At 44.2% G+C, this 23,809-nt stretch overlaps 1 pseudogene; it reads left to right on the forward strand.

The window, feature by feature from the left end:
• LOC143557654 (protein MOS2 pseudogene) lies at window positions 1–901 on the forward strand (annotated as a pseudogene).
• The last annotated feature ends 22,908 nt before the right edge of the window (window positions 902–23,809 follow it).

Raw genomic sequence — 23,809 nt, forward strand, 5'->3', positions numbered from 1 at the left:
ATGAAACTATCGATTTCTTTTTCATCATCAACACCAAATATCTTGCATATTCAATCATCATCATCATCATCATACGCTAATGTGATCGCTCCACTTGCCAACGAATGGACACCACAAAAGAAGGCAAAGAGTACCGATCAACCAAACAAATTCGAAGTTGTAAACCCTATAGTCATTCCCATCAAACCTAGCATCTCGAACGGCCTCAATCTTCACGCCAAAAAGGATTTCAAACGTAAAGTCGATAGATATCATTCCAACACATCGACTGAGAGATTGATATTGGAGAAACTGAGGAATGATCTGGATCACTTGCCGGATCATAGAGGAATGGATGAATATGAAGATATGCCGGTGGAGAGTTTCGCAGCTGCGTTGTTGAAAGGTTACGGGTGGCATGAAGGTAGAGGTGTTGGAAAGAATGCTAAAGAAGATGTTGGGTTGTTTGAAATTAATCAAAGAAATGGGAGAGAAGGATTAGGGTTTGTGAATGATATGCCTAAATCTCCGAAAAGGGTTCGTGATAATTCGAAATCTTGGTTGCATAGTCGTATTCGGGTTAGAATAATAAGCAAAGAGCTAAAAGGTGGAAGATTGTTTTTGAAAAAAGGTGAGATTGTGGATGTTGTGGATCCAACAAGTTGTGATATTTGTGTTGATGATAGTGAGGAGATTATACAAGGTGTCGATGAAGATTCTCTTGAAACTGCGCGTCCTCGGTATGGTGGGCGTGTTCTTGTTTTGTGTGGGAGGTATAAGGGTGTTTATGGGAGTTTAGTGGAGAAAGATGTGGATAATGAAGTTGCAGTTGTTTGTGATGCGGATACGCGTGTGTTGGTACGTGTTAGGTTTGAGCAGATTGCGGAGTATGTCGGGGGATTCTAATGATATTGGGTATTGATTGGTGTATGCAATTTGATTGATTTTAGGATGGTTTATGTATGCTTACCAAAAAGGAGTATTTTAAGACGGGTTGTATGTTATGTTTTAATTCTTATTAATTTTTCTAGCATTTTATTTTAAAATAATTTTGAAGTCATTTTAGAATGAGATGTAGCTTGTGCATATTCTACTGCTAGTGTGTGTTTATTGTCCTATCAATCATGATATAAGCTAATAATGCAAACAATCCCCTCACTTCTGTTTTTTGCATTGTACCATCAATCATCAAAAAACTTTGTAAGCTAAGCATTTCTTTACAAAACAAACACTAATCTAGTCATATAATAACATTCATCGATGACTTGACCGTTTTCACCTTCACTATGCTTTCAACTTGTATGTTTCGGTCTCCTTTTCTTCTATCGTAACAACAGTAATGAGAATCTATTAGAGAAGATATTGAACAAATCATGTCATTGGCAAATTCCCTTAAGCAGAGATATCAGAGCAATGTTGTAAGATATGACCGACTAACGTTACATTCACACGAGAGTTTTCTATGTTGTTCCTTTCATGAAACTAACCAAAGAAACTAGGGGGTGTTTGGTACAGAGAATGGAAATGGAGAGAAATAGAAATGGAAATGGAATTGTAGAGAAAGAGAATTGGTATGGAGAATGAGAATCATTTCTCTTGTTTGGTACACGAGAAAATAAACAGAGAACTCTACCATACCCAACCCCACCTCCACCCAACCTGACACCACTCACCACCGCAGCCCCACCACCACAGCACCACCACCACAGCCCCACCACCACCACCAGCCCCACCACCACAGCCCCACACCACCAGCACCACCACCACAGCCCTTTCTACAACCACAGCCCACCACCACCGGCTGCCGCCACCAAACCCCCTTCTTCAACCACAGTACACAAGAAATTAAAAAGATTCAAATTTTTGGAACATAAGATATAGAAAAAGGAAGCTCAGATCTGTCATCACTGCCTCTTTGGAGATTTTGTGGTGGTGGTTGTGGTGGCGATGATGATGATGATGATAATCAGAAGCCACCTGCAACCACCGCCGATTTCCACCACCACTGTCACCCACCTGCAACCACAATCAACCGGTTACCATCTCTGTGTTCACCACTGCGAACGGCGGAGACGGGGTGGTGGTTGCAGACTTGGAGACGAGGTGGCGGTTGCAGACTTGGAGACGAGGTGGCGGCCGGAGACGAGGTGGTGGCCGGAGACGGGGTGGTGGTCGGAGACGAGGTGGTGGCCGGAGACGAGGTGGTGACATGCTATGAGGAGGCTGCTGAGAAATGGATTTCTCTTTGTTTTAAAGAGAAATGGAATTCTCTAGTTTTAGAGAAATAGAAAGAGAAATAGAAATGAAAAGTGGAAAACAAACAAAAGAAATATTTCTAATTCCATTTCTCCCCAGTCAAATCCCTCTACCAAACACCCCCTAGGAGATCTCTATCAATCTTTTTGCTCGTCAATCAAGTGGTAGGTGTCTCGAATCTCTTTCGATGAACATTCTTGTATTTTTTTGTCCTCATGTCCCGATCCGAACGAATCAATTGGTATATAGTTTTGTGTTTGTTATTTCTTGCAGATCACATTTGGCATATATCCTATCATGAGTATATACTAGGGCACTTTTCTAGTCATTTATCTCTTGTTCATTGAGGTATATAGATGATAAAAAAGACAATAGCATGTTAAAGAGGATTAGGATATGTGAGCTTACTAGTTTATAAAAATAACAACCAAACCGTCTATGTACACTCCAACGTAAATGAACTAAGACTGATGGTTAGGGAGTGACTAAGTGAGGGACAGCATGAACTCCCGGTTTTATTTTATTCATATCACTTTAATCAGCACTAATATCTCATTCATCTTATCTTCAATTTAATTGTTTTACATTATTTTACAAATCAATGACACTAAACGATGAGGTATCAATTATATATAAATCAGTGTTTTCGTTATAGGATTGTTATTTGGTTACCGTTTGAAGAAACGTGGATCTACTCACTGGTAGCAGATCTACTTTCCTCGGGTTTTGATTGTACTATTTCACCGATGGTTCTTCTGGATCTATGTTCTTCCACCTACAAAATGAACAACGCCGTTAACTTACCCCTCAGAAAGGGACAGAGGGGTCCTCTTTGGGGTAACCCTCCGGCGTGAGAATAAGTATATGTAGGAGAAGATAATAATGTGAGAGTAAGGGAATCTGGAGAGTATTGCTTAATAGCTGAATACTGTATGATTGTGTGACTGTGTGTTTGTGTATCTTTCCTTGTGGAGTTGATGCTGTATTTATAGTGCTAGGGTTTCCACTGATTGAGCTGGGACCAAATTAGGGTTTTGTTGGTCTCCTCCAATCGATTTGCGCCACGTGTCCTTGGAGACACCTGGTGCTTTTTCATTGGTTATAATCACGTGGTAACCCATGAGTCATGCTGAGCTGTCCACCTCTCATTTAGCAGCTGTCAACAACAGCATATCCTTATTCCTTAAAAAGATGCCTTCTGGAAGGTTGTCTGACGTGCACAATCAAGGTTGCCCTAATCCTGATTTGGATAAGGACGAGGTTGATTATGTGCATGTGTGATATGCGCCCATCCTGAGGATGCGCGAGGTCTTCTCTTTATTCTCACGCGCAGATATTTCATGCGCAGATGTGATACACACAAGCATGTAATACACGTCACGCGCGGATGCCCCACGCGCAGCTGCGCCATGCGCAACTGTGATATGGGTGGGCATGTATGATGCGCGAGTATGTGATATGCGCCGCGCGCGGATGCGCCACGCACGATGTGATATGCATAAGCATATATGATGCGTGAGCATGTGATACGCGCGAGCATATGTGATGCATGAGCATATGTGATGCTTGAGCATATGTGATATGTGCAAGCATGTGATGCTTGAGCATATGCGATATGCGCTGTGCGCATAAGTTTTGGCTTTGTGCCTTGATAATATCTTTGATTTCTAATGTCTTGTATATATCTTGTGGGTTGACCCGCCCCGCTCGATGTTGAGGCGGGTACTGTAACACCCCGACCAAAGGCGGATTATACATCGGGGCGCCACATATTGCTTCATTACTCGCGACACTATTGGTGTCAATATTTATTAATACACATTTTATCGCGCACGCGCAGCGGGGAAAATAAAGAACATAAATCAAACATAAATCAATATATTATAAATTATAACATTCGAACAACATTAACTTGTCTTGATACATTTTAATTCTAGGTCCAAAAGTAAAAACTTCCTACGTGTCCACAAGCTCCAAAACAGCTACTGCAAACCTGAACATGTGTTAAAATAAACGTCAAACACTTGCGTGTTGGTGAGAAATCAAGTTTAATACAATACATAGATAACAATAAATCTGCGCGCAACATGTGTATGTCTGGTTTTCAACAAGGGTGTAATCTGATCGGGACCAACTCTAAGAGACAAGACTGCCAGTGCTCACAATTGAGCTCACAAACAAGACTAACTGTGCAAGTGTAACAAAAGAGAAAATCATAAACGAATGTTCTCCCGTGTTCATCTAATGGTACCATGAAAACTGCGGAATAGACCGACAAGACGGTTAATGATCCACACATACAAATAAACAGCCAAGTCTACGTCCTCAACACATGGGATACTGCGCGACTAAAGTTCATAAACAGTTTAAGACTCTAAGTTTGTATGAACACATGAACATCCCAAAACATTAAAAGCAAAAAGGGATTAGATACGAGATTACTCACTTGATAAACGATGCGGTGTAAGATAAAGCAAGAACCAACTTTAAACAAGCACAAGTTAACCTATAAATAAGATTATTGTTTTAACGATCGGTTTTAAGTCTTGATTACAAGTTAGCATAATTAATAAGTTATTATATATATTACCGGAAAACAGGGCAGAGGAGAGGAGAAAACGGAGGCAGAGAGGGAGGCGGCAGAGAGAGCAAGGAGGAGGTCAGGAGAGAGTAAGTGTTTTGTGTGTGTAGTGTTAGGAAAAATAATACTATTATTTATAGAGAAACCCTAGGAGACATAAATCCAGAAAAAAAAAGGAAAAGATTCCAAGACAAACAGAACAAGACAAAACAAAAGATAACAAAAGATATCAAAAGATATGGCAGCTGCAGGGGGCAAGATAAAGCTGACAGGGAACAGTAAAAAGGCATGGGCGGTTCAGATAAAGGTACTGGTCAAGCATGGCAAAAGCAGATCTCAAAAGATAATGTCAGTCACTTTTTCTACCAACCAATGGGGTTGGTACGCATGCTGCGCCGAAAGTAACTATTCAGACATTAGATAGGTTAGGTCAACAGCTCAGAGGAAAAGACATTTACAAAAGCAAACGGCTAGAATAAACAGAAGATACAAGGGTTAAGCGCGGGAAGGCTGAGTGCGCGAGCGCGAAGGCTGGCACAACAATCCTTAGCGCACTGCGGGAAGAATCACATCCTTAGCGTGCTGCGTGAAGAACTAGAATTCTAAGCGCATCGCGGGAAGAACATACATTCTTAGCGCATTGCGGGAAGAACATGCATTCTTAGCGCGCTGCGAGAAGAGTTCTCTTCACGCATCGCAGGAACAAGATGTCTTCACGCAGGCTTCCATGTAAGGAGTCTGGCGCGTGGAGCTGCGCAGACAACCTTAGGCGGGAAGGAAAATATATTATTATTATTAAAAATAAAGTATAGGTATAAATATATATTAAATCATAAAAGAAAGAGATCGGATAAGAGAAACGGGTACCTGGGTCGGGTCGGATCGGGGCAGATGTTACAGGTACATACCTCTTCAAGCCCCCCCAGTCTAATGTGTGTCTTATCTCGCGCTAGCGCGGTAAGATAGATATTAGACTTACTGATTTGGTCTTTTTAATGGGGTTTTGTCGTTTTCTTGGTTGTTTCCATCGTTGCACGAAGTTCTATCCATTTGGTTGAAACGAAGGGTCCAAACACGTGGTTGGTTGGTGGTGACGTGCGCCGGAAACGTGTCAGACGTTTCGTGTGCTCGAGGTGCTACAGTTGCCTTTCATGTCCCCTCGCACAGCTGTCTGGAACACGTGTCGCGCTCGCATTGGTTTGCACCTGCGAGTGGGGGCGCGTCTCTGCTTCGTGTCAGTTCCGTTACGTTTTTATGTCCCCTCAACAGTGTTAGGGACACGTGCCGCGCCCGCGTTGGCTTACACCTGCGAGTGGGGGCGCGTGAAATCCGATCAGTTGCCAATTTTCTCTCTCCTGGGCCTATAAAAGCAGGCCCTTTGGAAAAATTTTTATCTTCATCTTCATTGTTGTGTACTCCAAAGCTTCCATCTTTCCGATTTTCTGTTTATTGCTTCCAGGTACCCTGTTATCTGTTGCTGTTGTTATTGTATGTCTGATAGCTCAGACTCCTCTAACCCCTCAATCACCTCTATTGCCTCTCGAAGACGCCGTGTGAAATCTGTGGTGATGTCGACATTGAAGCAAAAGGGCAAGGGGAAGAGGGTTGTTGAGACCACATCGGAGGAAGTAGGGAGGACCAAGGCCACGAAAAGGTGGAATGAAATCCCCTGCAAACTGAGGCAGGCCAATCTCGACAGCCTCATCTCGTCACAGGGTTTTCTCCCTGTGTTTGGCTGCATGTTGCCTGTGGCCGGGCAAACGGCGGCGGACCCGCCTCCCGGCTATATTTCACTGTACACCCATTTTTTCACCCACTGCAACCTTCGTCTTCCGATGACAAGGTTTGTAGGCGCGGTGTTACGGTTTTTCGGGATACATATATCCCAAGTCCATCCGTTTGGACTTGTGCGCATGACTCATTTCGAGTTCATGTGCAAATCACAGCGCGAGGAGCCCACCCCTCGGCGCTTTCAATTTTTTTACAAGCCCAAGATCCAAGATTCTTGGATCTCCTTTATTCCTCGCAGTCAGAAGGTTAAGTGCAGCACCGTGTCATTCAAGAGCCTTCATGACTGGTCTGAGAGGTTCTTCTACATCAGGGCTGGTGTAATCCCCATCCGCATGACGATGCGCGCGATCGATTCTGCGCCCGCGGATGCGGATGTTATTAAGAACCCAACCGGCGCCTGGGTTAAGAAACTGACCGCCGAACCATCCCCCGCCAAGAAAATTCGCGAGGAGGCGCTGGTGGGGGTCGGCATGAGTAAGCTGTGGGCCGACAGCGCGGCGGAGCCTGTCATCCAAGTGGACGGCTTGCGTAAGTTATCGCATTGCTGTAACATCCTAAAATTTATAATGTTGAATAAAGAAAGTTATGTTAGTGATTTCGCGTTTTTAATTATTAATATCGGGTAGGAGCGGGTCATGGACTTGGATTAATTGAGATAGGATAAATGAGAATGGGATTTCAGGGATATAAATACCCCCAAAATCCCAAAATATCTCATTTCTCACCAAACTCCACACACACTCCACACACTCCTCAAAACACACACATTCTAACCGATCAAGATTCGAAGCCGAAACCCGAGATTTTGTTGATAGATCTGAGTTGGTAAGGTAAGAACAAATCCACCAAAGCTTATATTACTGAAAATGGTTAGGATTTGATGGGTTAACCGAACCCGAAACCCAAACTGCCCAAATCGGACCCCTAAAACGTCGATTTTAGGCCGATTTGATGGTTGGGATTTGTAGGCGCCGATCATACGATTCCGTGGGTACCAAAATCGAGTTATTTGGCTAAGAAACGAAGGAGTTATGGGCAAACAGATCTGCAGCGCGATAACTTCGCCTGCAAGATTAAGTTCGCCTGATGAACTTCGCCTTCAAGCGTAACTTCGCCTTCAAGCGTAACTTCGCCTAAGGTTTAACTTCGCCTGAAGCCAAGTTCGCCTAAGGTATAACTTCGCCTGAAGCCAAGTTCGCCTAAGGTATAACTTCGCCTGAAGCCAAGTTCGCCTAAGGTATAACTTCGCCTGAAGCCAAGTTCGCCTAAGGTTTAACTTCGCCTGAAGCCAAGTTCGCCTAAGGTATAACTTCGCCTGAAGCCAAGTTCGCCTAAGGTACAACTTCGCCTGAAGCCAAGTTCGCCTAAGGTATAACTTCGCCTGAAGCCAAGTTCGCCTAAGGTTTAACTTCGCCTGAAGTGAAGTTCGTTTATAAAATAAATTAAAAACCTAATGAAAAATGTGTTAAGGCAGTTATCGAAAATAAAATTTTTCCAAGCTGACCTGGCAGCTTAACCCCAGCCAGGGGCTCTGCCCCTTGGACCCCGCTAGGGGCTGCCGCCCCTAGAACCCCGCTGCCAGGGGCGCTGCCCCCGGACCCCCGTTCGTTGTGGGTCATATATAGATAGAAATACAAAAAGAGTAGTAGTAGTTAATTGATATGTGTAAATATTATACAGTTAGCCGAGCCCAGTTAAAGAAAGGAATTACGATCAACGGCGAGCGTAACAGGATCCAGGTGAGTTTCTAGCCCCATTCCTTGTTATGTTTTCGGGGCTGTGTGCATACTTGATGTGTTGTTAATACATTTATCCTAAGTGATAAGTGTATGCCATATGTGATATATGTGATATGTATGAATGATTGCTTGATGGTTCGTGAACGATCTTCGGATATTGCACGTACTGTCAGGTTGTAACGTTATAAAGCCATATGTGATATATGTGATATGTATGAATGATTTCTTGATGGTTCGTGAACGATCTTCGGATATTGCACGTACTGTCAGGTTGTAACGTTATAAATATGGCAAGTATGATATGAATGTTTATGTGTATGAACGTAATAAAGTTAATAAAAGAAGGAAATGACGGTTGTATGGTTGTATGGTTACGAAAAGGGTACCGAGCCCTAATGATACTCGAGGTATGATGCATGGTTGTATGGTAACGAAGAGGGAACTGAACCCTACTAATATTCGAAAGCAAGGGACCAGACCCTTATAATATCTGTGATGTTAGGGACCAGACCCTTATAATATCTGTGATGTTAGGGACCAGACCCTTATAATATCTGTGATGTTAGGGACCAGACCCTTACAATATCTGTGAGGATAGGGACCAGACCCTTATAATATCTGTGATGTTAGGGACCAGACCCTTATAATATCTGTGAGGTTATAGGGCGAAAGGCTCTTTAAAACGTATGATTATGAATGTAAAGAAAGTATGTAAGTAAGAAAGAAAGTATATAAGTAAGAGTGAAGGTATGAGTACTTATGTGTGTATGAAAGAAAGTTGTGAGGTTAAGTACGTATGTATGTAATAAGGTATTGTATGGTATTGTATGATTAACTAGAACTCACTCAGCGTAGCTGACTTTTAGTATGCACGCAGGTGAGTAGGATGAGACGGCTGGCTTGAGTGGAGGACACATGGCAGAAGACTAAAGCCTGGCATCTGAAGAGCTGATATGTTTTATAAGTTATGTTTTGATTTTGAAAGACAAGAGGAATGTTTTAATACATGATTATGAATTGATATGTAATGTTTTATGAAAGTTTTATATTCCGCGTAAAGTTTTTAATTAACTCTGATATTTAGAACTGTGTTTATGAGTAAATCCAACACGAAAGTAGGGTTACCGGTAACGGGGCCTTACAATTGCTTTATTTCCGCGCTAATAAAATTTGCCTTTGCTGATATTATTTGTCTTGTTTTTGCGCAGTAACCAAGGAGTTTTTCCACGCCGCATACGACGATCAAGTGGAGGGTGGCTCCGTCCCGCTGGGCGCTGGGGAGGTGGGCTTCCCAGATCGCTTCGATGACATGTTCATCCCTGTGGATCTGGAATTTGACTTTGATAGCGACGCGCCTGGTAAGCCTTCGCACTTATGCTTATTCCTTTAGAATACCAAAGTTTATTAACAGTTCTGTTGCTTGTATTTGCAGATGCGCTCGAAAACTACGAGCTGGAGCTCGCGGAAGAGGAGGAGGAGGAAGAGGAGGCGCCCCTACTAAAGCGCAAAGCTAAGGGGAAATCTGGCGCAGGGGGCAGTAAGAAACAGAAGAAAGATGACACCCCTGTCGCTCATCCCCATGCTCAAACGAAGGGACCTGAGGAAACCCAGGTGTTTACCACCAAGGTTTCTTTAGCTTCCCTGCCTGTGAAAGTGGGCAGACCTCCTGTCCACTTGAGGTATGGTGGAGTGACCTCCTCCCTCCGCGCGGCTGAAGAGAGAAGCAGTGTCGCGCCTGCGAAAGGTATACTTTGCTTACCCATAATGGTTCAATGAGGGCGATTCTGATTGAATTATTATTAAATCTTTTCGCATTTGAATGTTTGCAGGACCGGCGACGGTAGCAGATCAGCCGCAGGCGCAACAAGGTGCTGAGGCTGCGCCGGGGGCTGCTTCGAAGTCCCCTGTTCTACCCTCAGAAAAGGGTAGAATGAACTTTATGGCGATGTTCGCTGCGCGAACAGAATTGCGCGAAGGTATGTTTTGCGCCATTGTCTTCTGAATTTTTTGTTTTGATCAAATCATAAACCATTTTTGTTGTTGATTTGTTCATAGGAGTTGTAGCTGGCGTAGAAGCTGCTGGTGACACTCCTGGCGCCGTTGCCGGCGCCGCTGGTTCTGCTCCTGCTCCTGCTAGTGCTGAGTCTCCCCTTATTGGGATTACAAAGGAGCAGGAAGCCGTATTGCGCACCGAACTGGCGGCGTCGAGACCTCCCTCGCCTCCTCCTACGCGCAGCCCTCTCCGCGAGACTGGTTTGGAGCCCTCCAGGTCGCAGGAGAAGAGGCCGATTGAAGAAGATGAGGAGGATGAGGGAGCTCAAGCTGAAGACTCCTTCGGAGTCCGTGCCAGCCCTGCGATGCCACAAGACTTCGCAGCGCAGACTTCTGGTGAGGCTGGCGCTGACTTTTCTGCTTCATCCCCGCAGGTATGTTTTAATTTGTTGCTCCGCTGCGCGTACTTCCATATAAGTATGTTTTTATGACTTAGAACATTTTTTTTGTTTTGCAGGAAGGTGACCACGTTTACCGCCCGAGATGGAATATTAACGAAGACAGTTCCTTCCAATCCATGGGTGTATGCGAGGACTTCTGGGCTCATGCCTTGCCTCCTACTGAAAGGAGGTATCAGGAGGGGCGCACCCGCGCTGACTTGCTCAACGATCACATTTTCGCTGGGTCGGCTTTCTTTGCTGCCTCTCAAGAGCTTCATCGTGATTATATTAAAGTACGCGATGCTCTTGTGGAAGCCCAGCAAGAGGCTAAGGTGGCTGCCTGGAACCTTTCTGATGCTCGCGCACGAGCTGAGAAACTCCAGGCGGAGCTCAGCGAAAACCGAGCAAGTGCCAACACCGCCTTTATTAAGCGCGGGCATGAGCTCCAAGCTGCGCGGGAGAAGCAGCAGGTGGTGGAGGCCGAAGTTGCCAAGTACGCGCGGAAAGTGCGTGACTTGGAACTGGAGGCGGAGGCGCGTGACCAAGCTATCGTCCAGAGTATCACTGAGAAATCATCACTGGAGAGTGAGGTCGCGCGCCTGAAGAAGGAGTTGGCGGCCGCGCAGGCCGATAGAGATGAGGCCTTGGCGACGGCAGCGTCTAGCCAGGAAGCACTTGATGCTGCGCAGGCGGAGAAAGAAAAAATTTTGGCGGCAGCAGCGTCTGATAAAGAGGAGCTAAAAAAGACCAAGGAAACTGTCGAGTTATTAAACTCCCAGGTTCCTGCCCTCGAGACGTCTGTTGTTGGCCTCGCGCAGGATCGCCAATGGCTGGTGTCACAGGGCATGACTCGTTGCGCTTTGGCGATGAAATATTCTGGCGAGTTTCAGGCCCTTGTGATGGACTGCAATGCTGCCGCGCGCTTGGTGGGTCGAGCTGAAGGGTTTACGGATGGCTATGAATATGGCATGTTGAAGAAGAACCCATCCGAGTACCCTTACAAGAGCGACGCGGCCTGCGCGGACATGGCCGCGGTGGGGGAGAAGTATATGAATACTCCCATCCCCATCCTTGTGCATGTATCTTGACCTTAATGAGTTTTTCTTGATTAATTTTCCAAGTGTTTTGTACCCAATACTTTTCTAATGATTTGCAGATAGCTGCGCTTGCTGACCAGCCCGACCTCGGCGCGCTAAAGAAGTTGCTCGATGAATGCGAGGGGGCTGGTGGCGATGATGGTGGCGCGGGGGATGTTGCCCCTGCCAGCGGCTCTGGCGCGGCGAAAGAATCTGCTCCTGACACCGTCGTGATAGAAGACTCCATTGAGGAGGAAGAACTTGACTATGGTCAGTTTGGAGATGAGGAGCGGGCCGCGCCAGATGCTGCGGGAGATAATGAGGGTGATGAAGTGGCTGACGTCGACGTGGAGACTTGAGAAGCCCTTCATCTTTCTAATTTTTTTTTTGTTTTTTGTTATACTTGTAATTTGTAACTCATCACACTTGTAAATTTCAATGCTATGGAATGAAATTTGTTTTCCCTTTTTCACATCTTGCGCATTTCCATTCATCTCTTCATGTTTGCTTGTATAGATATAAGATATGCTTGCACGTTAAAATAAGAACAAGGTTGTAAGGAAATTATTTACTTAACCATAGTCCTATTTTGTAAGTGGTTTCGCAGTATCTTGTTTATGCTGACACGCGCGATGACTTTTCACTATTCCTTTTTTGCGCGTCGTTGTCGCGCGTTTTTTATATGGAATTATGAGTTTTAGCCATTACATGTCAGCATGTGTTACTCAGATATCCACTATGATTCCGCGCGCGACCTCGACCTGAGACCTTAACAACTATGATTTGGCACGTACTTTGCCTTAGTTGTGTTTAGGGATTTTTATGATCAGGCTGCGCGGGATTTAAGATGGATGTTTGTGAATGTTTTGAGCTAAGGCTCTTTGTTTTGGGCTAAGGCCCTGACGTTTTTAGAGTTAAGACTCGTTAACGTGTTTGAGCTAAGGCTCGTAGGTTTGGGCTAAGGCCCTGACGTTTTAGAGTTAAGACTCGTTAACACGTTTGAGCTAAGGCTCGCGCATGTATGTTTTACTTCGTTTTATTTTGTTTTGAAGTCAATATAGTGTTGTCATATTGCTCCAAATTAATAAAGGAAGTGTGAAACATGTATGCAAAGGTAATAGAACAAATATTGAAAGATAGCGCGAATCATCATTCATGATGGCTTAAAAGCCTTGATTACATATTTGAATTTTTACATGAAGCATTTTCTAAGCTGTGCTGCGTTCCACGCGCGCGGTATCTTTTTTCCATTCAAATCTTTTAAAGTGTACGCGCCTTTCCCCAATTCTTCTGAGATTTGATAAGGTCCTTCCCAATTGGGGGACATTTTTCCTGGGGGTATTGCGCGGCTAGCTTCATTGTTTCGAAGGACAAAATCATTTTTCTTGAAGTGGCATTCTTTAACGCGCTGATTATAATATTTTTCCAGCTTTTTCTTGTATTTGGCTTCATTGATGATAGCCGCTTCTCTGCGCCCTTCAAGCAAGTTGAGGTCCAATCTTCTTTCGCGCTCGTTATCAGTCTTGCTCATCATGAGTACCCTATGGGATGGGCATCCAATTTCTGCTGGGATCATAGCCTCTGTCCCATAGGTTAGGCTGAACGGGGATTCGCCATTGCTAGTTTTGCTTAATGTCCTGTGCGCCCACAGGACATTAGGTAACTCTTCGACCCAAGAATGGGATTCTCCCTCCAACCTTTTCTTCAGCCCATTTAACAAACTTTGAATCGCGCGCTCCACTTGGCCATTCCCCTGAGGGTGGTAGACCGAAGTGAAGATTTGGTTGATGTGCAATTCTTTGAGCCAGCTGGATATCTTCCTGTCAGTGAATTGTTTGCCATTGTCGCTCACAATTTCCATAGGAAGGCCAAAACGGCAAATGATGTGGCTCCAGATAAATTGCTTCATCGCCTCAGCTGTGATTTTTGCTAGTGGCTTGGCCTCAACCCATTTTGTGAAATAGTCTACCGCCACTACCAAAAATTTCACTCGCCCTTGCGCTTGCGGCAGGGGCCCCACAATATCAATGGCCCATTTGTGGAAAGGCCATGCGGAGGTCACTGGAATCAAGTTGTTCTTTGGCCGCATGGTGTTTGGCGCGTAGCTCTGACATGCCTTGCATTTTTGGATTTCTTTTAGCGCATCCAAGTACATGCCTGGCCAATAGTAGCCTGAGCTCATTGCCTTGGCAACCACCATGCGCGGGCCAGCGTGTATTCCGCAGATTCCTTCGTGAATCTCCCTAATCACATAGCTTGCTTCTTCAGCATACAGGCATTTCATGAGCGGTCCAAGATAAGAGCGTCGATATAATGTACCATCAAGTAGTTCATAGTTCTGCGCCTTGTGTCTTATCTTTCTCGCCTGTGCGCGATCGTCCGGTAACTTCCCCTCCTTCAGGAATTCCATTATTGGAGTTATCCAGGATGAAGGAGTTGTATGAATTACAAGGACAGATTGCGTTTGCACTGACGGGTTGCTCATCACTTCCACCCTGACATCTTTGCCAAAGTGATCAAAATTAGTTGATGCCATCTTACTCAACGCGTCAGCGGACTTGTTTTCGCTGCGCGAGATGTGTATGATTTTGAAGAAGTCAAACTGCTCAACGAGCTTTTTTGCCTGCTCTAGATATAGAGGCATGGTGTTCTCCTTGGCATCATAAAGGCCATTGACCTGTGCAGCTACCAAGTAAGAATCAACATGGGCCTCTAGCCTTTTAACCCCAAACTTGCGCGCAATGCGCAGACCAGCCAGCAGGGCTTCATACTCAGCCTCATTGTTGGTACTCTTGAAGTCCAACCTAATAGCATAAGTATATTCATGATTATCAGGGTCCACCAGTTTGAGGCCTGCGCCGGACCCTTCGCTGTTGGAGGCTCCATCAGTGAATAGCCTCCAAACATCTTCTTCATCATTTGCTCGCGGAGGGTCTACCTCGCGCTGAGCTTCTTCAATCTTTCCCTCTGGGATTTCCGTGATGAAATCCGCTAAAACTTGACCCTTTATTGCTGGACGGGGCTTATAGGTGATCGTGTGTTCACCTAATTCCAGTGCCCACTTTGTCAGCCTTCCGGAGAGCGTGGGGCGTCGCAAGACTTGCTGGATGTTGTAACCTGTCAGAACTTCAATAGGATGACCATTGAAGTATCTATGAAGCTTTCGCGACGCGTGTGTTAGTGACAAAACTAACTTTTCCATGATGGAATAGCGCGTCTCAGGGTCTGTCAGCACCCGACTCACATAGTATATTGGCGTTTGGATCCCCTTGCGATCCACCAATAATACTGCGCCGATGGCGCGGTCTCCAGCTGACAAGTACAATGTAAGGGTTTCGCCAGGAAGTGGAGCTGTGAGCGCGGGCAGCTTTATGAGACATTCTTTTATCTCACTGAAAGCTTGCTCAGCCTCAGGCGTCCACTTGAATTGGCTCTTCTTCAAGCAGTTCCTCAAGGTGTTAACGAATGGAGTAGATTTGCTGGCGTGGTTCGCTAGGAACCTGTTGATTGACACCAATCTACCATTCAGCTTCTGAACCTCTTTCATGGTGGATGGTAAAGGCATGTCAAGGATGGCTTCCACCTTTTCATGGTTCACCTTGAAACCATCCTTAGTGACCATTACACCAAGAAATTTCCCCTCTTCCGCGCCGAAAGTACATTTGCTCGGGTTGAGCTTCATGTTGACTTCCGTTAAGCGCTGAAGAGTTTCCTCGATGTCTTTGAGCATTTGTCTCTCCTCCCTGCTCTTGATCACCAAATCATCAACGTAGACTTCTAGATTTCTTCCGATTTGTTCACTGAAAACCGAATCCATAAGTCTCTGATAAGTGGCGCCCGCATTCTTTAAACCAAAGGGCATTTTTGTGTAACAAAAAACACCCTTGTCGGTTCTGAAGGCAGTCTTGTCTTCGTCTTGTGGTGCCATTTGAATCTGGTGATAGCCTTTGTAGGCATCCAGGAAACATTTGAGCTTGAATGGCGCCACGGAGTCCACCTTTGCGTCGATGTTTGGGAGGGGGTAACAGTCTTTCGGACATGCTTTGTTGAGGTCCTTGAAGTCAATACACATCCTCCATGACCCGTTGCTTTTCTTTACCATCACAGGATTGGCTACCCACGTCTGGTATCGGATCGGGCGGATGATGTTTGCGCGCAACAGGTCCTCAACTTGCTCATTCATGGCCTTCGCCGTTTCATCCCCCATGATTCTCTTTTTCTGAGCAATTGGCTCCACCGACTTGAACGTGTTAAGAGAATGTTGCGCCAAGTCTCGCGGGACCCCAGTCATATCGGAGTGTTGCCACGCGAAGACCGACGTGTATTTTGTGAGCAACCTTTTCATTCTCAATCTCGTTTCGTCTGAAATGGTAGCGCCAATTGTGACCGTTTGCTCTGGGAATTTTGGGTTTAAAATCCACTTCTCTGGCGCATTGTCCGCCATTGGAAGTTTCATTCTCCCTTCCCGCGGCGTACTTGTCACTGCGCACAAATGATCGCGGTAAACAAATGTTACGCCTGTTGGTGTAGGGAATCCCAATGCGCCGTGCGCTGGCGACGGTACAGCATTAAATTGGGCAATCGTTCCCCTACCCAGGATCATATTGTGGCATGACGTGGTGGGCAAGACCAAGAAGTTGACAACTTCGGCTCGCTTGTGCTCATCATCCCCCATAGTTAGTTCAAACTGAATTTGACCTAGGGGATGGATGATTTCATTTGAAACACCACAGATTGGTGCGTTCACCATCTCGAGCCGCGCTTGGTCTGCCGGGTCTAACTTTCTGAAACATTGCTCATACATAATGTCAGATTCACTTCCAGTGTCCACCAGGACCTTTGACAATTCGTAATGAGCAATGTGTGTGGTGATGACGAGAGGGCTGCTGATTGAAGGGCCTCCCCTGATTCTTGGGAAGATAACTTGCTGCTCGCGCCAATCTCCGTGGATATGCGCGCTTCTCTTTTTTGACGTCTGCCCTTGTCGTCCCCCCTCAGCCACACAGATTCTTTTGTATTTCTTGCTGGCAGAGGCTCCTTCCGGTTGCTCATCCTCTATTCTTGGGTTTTTCACCAAGTGAGCCAGCCTGCCTGATTTTACATCCTTCTCGATCGCATCCTTTAAATGATGGCATGCGTCGGTGTTGTGGCCCGGGGACCTGTGAAATTCACAATATTTGCCACTGTTTTGCGGTCCCTTGTAGTGTAGTTGCTTGGGGGGCTTGAATTGGACATTCTCAGTACTTAACACCTGTGAAGGTGTTTATTTGAGGGGAGTCCATATTCTTGGCAGAGGTCTGCTAGGATCTCTGCCGCCCTCCCTCTTGTCACCCTCCCCGCGATTACGAACATCTTTTTGGGGCTGGGGTGAGCTTGGTTGCGTTTGCTTTTCTGCGGAAGAAAAACTTGTTGGTTGCAACCTGGACCATACAGAGTTCTGTTTGGCCCTCTTCTCTTTGCTGCGCGGTGATTCAGCCTGATGCGCTCTTTCTCTTGCCCTATCTTGGGCAATCTGTTTTTCATTTCTCGCGAAGACTCGCGATGCTTCCATTAGTTTTGCCCAAGTGGTGGGCATACCATCTCTGCTTACGAGAGCTCGGCGGAGTTGATCACTGCGCGCGCCTTGTATAAAAGCCACGCGCAGGAGTTGCTCAGTTATACCCCCGATTGCCAGAGACTCCTGATTGAAACGAGTGATGTAGTCCTCAATCGTTTCATCATTCCTGCGCACGCAGTGCATGATGTCATCAGGATCGCGCGTGTGTCTGCGCTGCTGTACGAAGTGGGCTTGGAACTTTTCCAATAGTTCCTCGAACCCATCAATTTGCCCAGTCGGCAAGCTCTCGAACCAGACACGCGCCGCGCCCGTAAGGCAGCGGGCAAACATGTGACACCATGTTGGCATCGTCCAGCTCTCTAGGTTTCCCGTGTTATAGAAACCTTGCAAAAAGTCATCTGGATCTGTTGTGCCATCATATTTGCCCAGACCACTTGGCATCTTGGTCTAGTGCTGGATGGGGGCCTTAGCGATGCGCTCAGTAAATTTTGAGTGCTTCACTAAGATGGCCGGCCTGTACGGCGTGGTTACGTCCACTTGCCCCCTCACTGGCGGGTTGTACGGCATGTGCAGATCCAGATCTGCTCTGGCTCCAGGCGCCATGTTCACAGGCGCGCGGAGTTGTGAGCCTCCTGCATGAGTATCTCGCGTCTTCCTCATGCTATGCACTTCTTCATCACTGAACTCAGTGTGTGCAGTGTGAACAGAATGTCCGTCTTCCGGCGCGCGCGGCTTTTTTGTAGTCTGCTTATCAAACGCTTGCCTTTGTGTTTGGTCGGCTAGCTTTTTCTGTTTGACCATTTCATTGTACTTTTCCATTAGACGCCGCTGCTCGTTTATGAGCCATTCATTCGGATCATTTGTTTCTTCTTCTGGACCCATTGGTCCTTTCAGTTTCGCGCCGGCAAGATTTTGTAACGTGAGATCGTCTGGAGGAGTTTCAGTCTGGCCGTGAGGGGTTGTGATGAAGGGACGGTTACTGGTGGTGCGCGTAGAATCACGCGGCACCCTCAGAAACCGTTGTCCCTCATTGACACCCTCACGTTCAATATCCTCCAGAGCTTGATCAGCGTTACGAACGCCAGAAACCATGGTGATTGATTTTTTTTATGTAGATCTGATGAGATCTGATTGCCGTTTGTCCCACGGATGGCGCCAATGAAGAAACGTGGATCTACTCACTGGTAGCAGATCTACTTTCCTCGGGTTTTGATTGTACTATTTCACCGATGGTTCTTCTGGATCTGTGTTCTTCCACCTACAAAATGAACAACGCCGTTAACTTACCCCTCAGAAAGGGACAGAGGGGTCCTCTTTGGGGTAACCCTCCGGCGTGAGAATAAGTATATGTAGGAGAAGATAATAATGTGAGAGTAAGGGAATCTGGAGAGTATTGCTTAATAGCTGAATACTGTATGATTGTGTGACTGTGTGTTTGTGTATCTTTCCTTGTGGAGTTGATGCTGTATTTATAGTGCTAGGGTTTCCACTGATTGAGCTGGGACCAAATTAGGGTTTTGTTGGTCTCCTCCAATCGATTTGCGCCACGTGTCCTTGGAGACACCTGGTGCTTTTTCATTGGTTATAATCACGTGGTAACCCATGAGTCATGCTGAGCTGTCCACCTCTCATTTAGCAGCTGTCAACAACAGCATATCCTTATTCCTTAAAAAGATGCCTTCTGGAAGGTTGTCTGACGTGCACAATCAAGGTTGCCCTAATCCTGATTTGGATAAGGACGAGGTTGATTATGTGCATGTGTGATATGCGCCCATCCTGAGGATGCGCGAGGTCTTCTCTTTATTCTCACGCGCAGATATTTCATGCGCAGATGTGATACACACAAGCATGTAATACGCGTCACGCGCGGATGCCCCACGCGCAGCTGCGCCATGCGCAACTGTGATATGGGTGGGCATGTATGATGCGCGAGTATGTGATATGCGCCGCGCGCGGATGCGCCACGCACGATGTGATATGCATAAGCATATATGATGCGTGAGCATGTGATACGCGCGAGCATATGTGATGCATGAGCATATGTGATGCTTGAGCATATGTGATATGTGCAAGCATGTGATGCATGAGCATATGCGATATGCGCTGTGCGCATAAGTTTTGGCTTTGTGCCTTGATAATATCTTTGATTTCTAATGTCTTGTATATATCTTGTGGGTTGACCCGCCCCGCTCGATGTTGAGGCGGGTACATACCTCTTCACCGTTATCTTTGCAACCACACCAATTCCTCGAAATTCCTAACAACATTATTCGCTAAAACACGATTCAAACACTAAAAAGTGATTCATTACAAAGCAACCTCCCCGCGCCATACCCCCCCAAAACCAAAAAAAAAACTTTACCCATATCTCAACCATTGCATTATATCATTCCGAATCACTCCATTCCCTAGACGATTAGTACCAGACACCAACCGTCTATACTGAATATTATTCATAACCGGCTCACGTCGCCTCAACAGCTTTGAAACAGTCGGGTACGCCGTAACCAAAAGGTTCCTTGACGAGTTAACCAACCGTCTTCTCGACTCCTGATACCAAACCCCCGGTGCCGTTATCCGAGGACCAGAATAACCACTCCACAGCTTGTTCGGTACTCTAATTGTGTCAGTGTATTGCTTAGAACCAGCTGCTTGAATCTGAGCCGCTGGCTTCATCCTATCCAGCCACCGGAGAATCCAATTCCCCAAATTCCGGCCAAATTTAATATCTCGCTTTTGTATCTCACGGTGAACCTTCACTGTTACGTCAAATACTGTTCTGGTTTTACTGCATAATATAATAATAATAAAATCAGATAAATCGTAATTGATTGTTTGTGTTTGAAATTGGCGATATGAACGATCAATTAGTGAGATTTGTGAAGATAATTGGATACCTGTGAAGGAATTGACGGATTTTGGGATGATTAGGGCTGACGAGACGACGCTGAATGCGAAGAGTATGCCTGTAGGTTCTCTTCAGACCTAAGAAATAGGCGGTGGCTAATGTGATTTCCCATAGCACCATTGTTGAATGTTGATAACATTGGATTCACGATCTGTAATTTAAGAAGATTAATATCATAATATCCTTGCTTTGTCTTGTTGTTCAAGAATAGATGCCTGTTTTCTTTTTCCCCAAGGCAACAATAAAACGTTTCAAAATTGGTTTTTGACAAATGATCATCCATTCCCCTTTTAAAAAGTATAATAAATGTACTTTGGTGTGAGGCTAGAAAGTATGGTTTCTTAATAGCGACTCATGTTTAATCTTCAAGTATAACATTTTGGGTGGTATAAGTGGTTTAATTAAAAAAGACATAGATTTTTCTGAAGAAATTGATCTTGATGGCGTTTGGGTTTTACTACCAACAGGCCTTCGGGCGGATGGGTTTTCCCAGAAACTAGAGATAACGTTGAGGTGCTTGAAGGCTCTGTACTGCTTGGTCGGGCCAGCTGGCAATAGCCTTTCACCATTGGATCACCTCATGGTAAGTACATAGGCAATTGTAAGTATTTTTGGCTAAATGATTTAGAACTTTTCCAACGGTACCAAACGGATTATTTAGAGTTTATACTCAAAACCGGACAAAAAGCCGAACTATGTCAAAATATTTTGGGCTAGGTAACTTTTATGATTTACTTGTGTTAAGAAAAAAAAAATACTATAATGAGGGACTCACATCCATAGTGATTCCACGAGTCTTAGATAGCCTCATTCAGTGAAAACAAAATCCCACCAGTCATTACTAATCTCGTTCAGTGAAAATAGAAGCGATATTTATCAAGCGAACAAATGAAAGCCCAAAAGAACAAATGTAAACCACAATGAGTAAAAAAAGACTAAAATGAGAAAGTCACATCCTTAATCATCACACGAGCCCTTGATAACCTCATTCAATGATAACAAAAGCCCACGAGTCACTGCTCGCCCCGTACAGTAAAAACAAAATCGATACTTATCAAACGAACAAATAGAAGGCCAAACGATCAAATAGAAACCAAAACGAGTAAAATAAAACTAGAATGAGGGATTCACCTCCTTAATCATACCACAAGTCCTTGATAGCCACGTTCAGTGAAAGCAAAAGTCCACTAATCGCAACTATCCAAGTTTAGTGAAACAATAACCAACACTTTTCAAACGAACAAATGAAAGCCCAAACGAATAAATGAAAACCACGGCAAGTAAAAGTAAACTGGAATGAGGGACTCACCTCCTTAATCATCCTACGAGTCTCATATAGCCCCGTTCGATAAAAACAAAAGTCCACCAGTCGTTGCTAGCCCCGTTATGTGAAAACAAAATAGACACTTTTCAAATGAACAAATGGAAGCCCAAACGAACAAATGAAAACCACAACGAGAAAAAAAGATTAGAACGAGGGACTCCTCTCCTTGATAATCTCATGAATCCTTGATAGTCCCGTTCAGTGAAAATAAAATTTCACCAGTCGCCGCTAGCCCCGTTCAGTGAAAAAAGAAGCTATACTTTTCAAACGAACAAATGGAAACATGATGTCGTGCATGAGTGATGGGTAAAATATGTTGGTCGGTTTTCACACAAGATTGTATTTTAAATTTATAAAAATGATTCTACTAAGACTAAACCACACACAAATAGACAAGTATACCTATCGTATATGTAGAATAGTATTTGTAAGAACCAAGTATCGATCTGTGGACACGAATGATTTTTAATAATGAATCTTTGTTTTAAATTAATCGGAGATAATAATCATTTAATGATGGTTTTAAACTATTTCTTTTTAAACTAAAGCATATAAAATAGGTGAACAATGAGATAAGTTTTAGACGAGAAAATCAGTATGTAAAGGCGTGTTACCATCAGAATCAAGAATCCACTTCATTCTTCCTTGATGATTATTATGATTAATATGTGATTAACTTGCTTTAATAATATAAGATAGAATAACCCCTAATTTCTAAGTGAATAACACCCAGCCCGATCACCCCTTTAGGCCCGAAATTTTTTAAAAAAACTTTTGTATATATTTTTATGAAAAAAATATGTATTTTTAATGTTTAACTCCAGTTACTCAACTCATTTAAGCCTTTTTACATAAACAAAAATTTTTTGCACAACCTAAATAATAACCAAGTAAGTCCATATAAAAATTTAATTATTTAAATCCTATAAAAAACCCCTTTTTGTGAAGGCCCGAAATCTTTTTCACCTCCAGCCCAAAAATTTTTAACGATTTTTAGAGACAACCCTGATGATTATTTAACAATACATATATGGATTGTTCTTTTTAGTTTTAAACATTATCTTATTATTATTTCAATTATATTTAGGTTTTACTTGTTATGGTTCAATAGACTGAAATTTTGAAACCAAACTGAAGCAAAACAAATAATGTTTGGATCGGTCTGGCTTGTTTTCAGTTACAATGGTCAAATAAACCTTGAGAAACAGTTAGCCTAAAAAGTAAAAACCATTAAAACTAAACCAAAATAACCTTAGTTTGGATACATTGATTACAAAAAAATACCATTAAAACTAAAAAGTAAAAACCATTAAAACTAAAACAAAATTACATAACCTAAACTTGTTAAAGATTACGCTAGAAGTAGAAAGATAACCGCATATATCATGAGAGAAACAAAAAATATATCAAAATCCTTTTAACTTGTTAGATGTTTATTTAATACAACGTCAATTTTAAGTAGAAAACTGCGATAATCATATAAGGTGTTTCTTAATCGTTTCAAGAATTTTTAAGCAAAATAAAATTAACTTTTGTCAAATGTTTTTCTTAAGGGTAGCTTGTGTAAAATTGAAAGCTTCATGAGGCCTATAAAAATGAACATACTTTCACTTTTCTCACTAGAATATATATTACCGTAAATATGCACCGACAGTCACTCGGGTCACCGGCTTCCAAGCTTCAATGCCTCTTCTCCGGCACCGGAGCTATCAACAACGACAATATCAACACCAACAACATAATAATCTCAGAAGACAAATTAACATCGTCCTCCACCGACAACGAAGAAAGCAAACCACAAAAACCTAGTCAACAGAAATCGATAAATACGAGACTTGTCCACCTGATTCCGATCCTCACGTTCTTCTGCTTCCTTATCCTCTACCTGTTCTCTCACGATCCTTCCAATACAGGTAAATTTTTATATAATCTAATGTTAAAGACTTAAGGCTGAGGGGTGTGGGGCTTCAACGGGGGCGCTAGAGCCCCTCCGCTCGCGCCCCCAGGCGCTAACACCACACCACCGGGGCGCTAACGGGGGCGCTAACGGGGCGCTAACGCGAAAAACAATGCAAGCGTGAGCTGGTTAGCGGGAGAAGAGAGATAGGAGCACACCTTTTGAGGTAGCCGAAAAAAACAAAAAAAAATATATTTTCTATACGGAAA

Source organism: Bidens hawaiensis, unplaced genomic scaffold, assembly GCF_021521415.1.
Source record: "Bidens hawaiensis isolate Kalapana, Puna unplaced genomic scaffold, B.hawaiensis_p1.1 tig00019079_1, whole genome shotgun sequence".
Classification (NCBI taxonomy): domain Eukaryota; kingdom Viridiplantae; phylum Streptophyta; class Magnoliopsida; order Asterales; family Asteraceae; genus Bidens; species Bidens hawaiensis.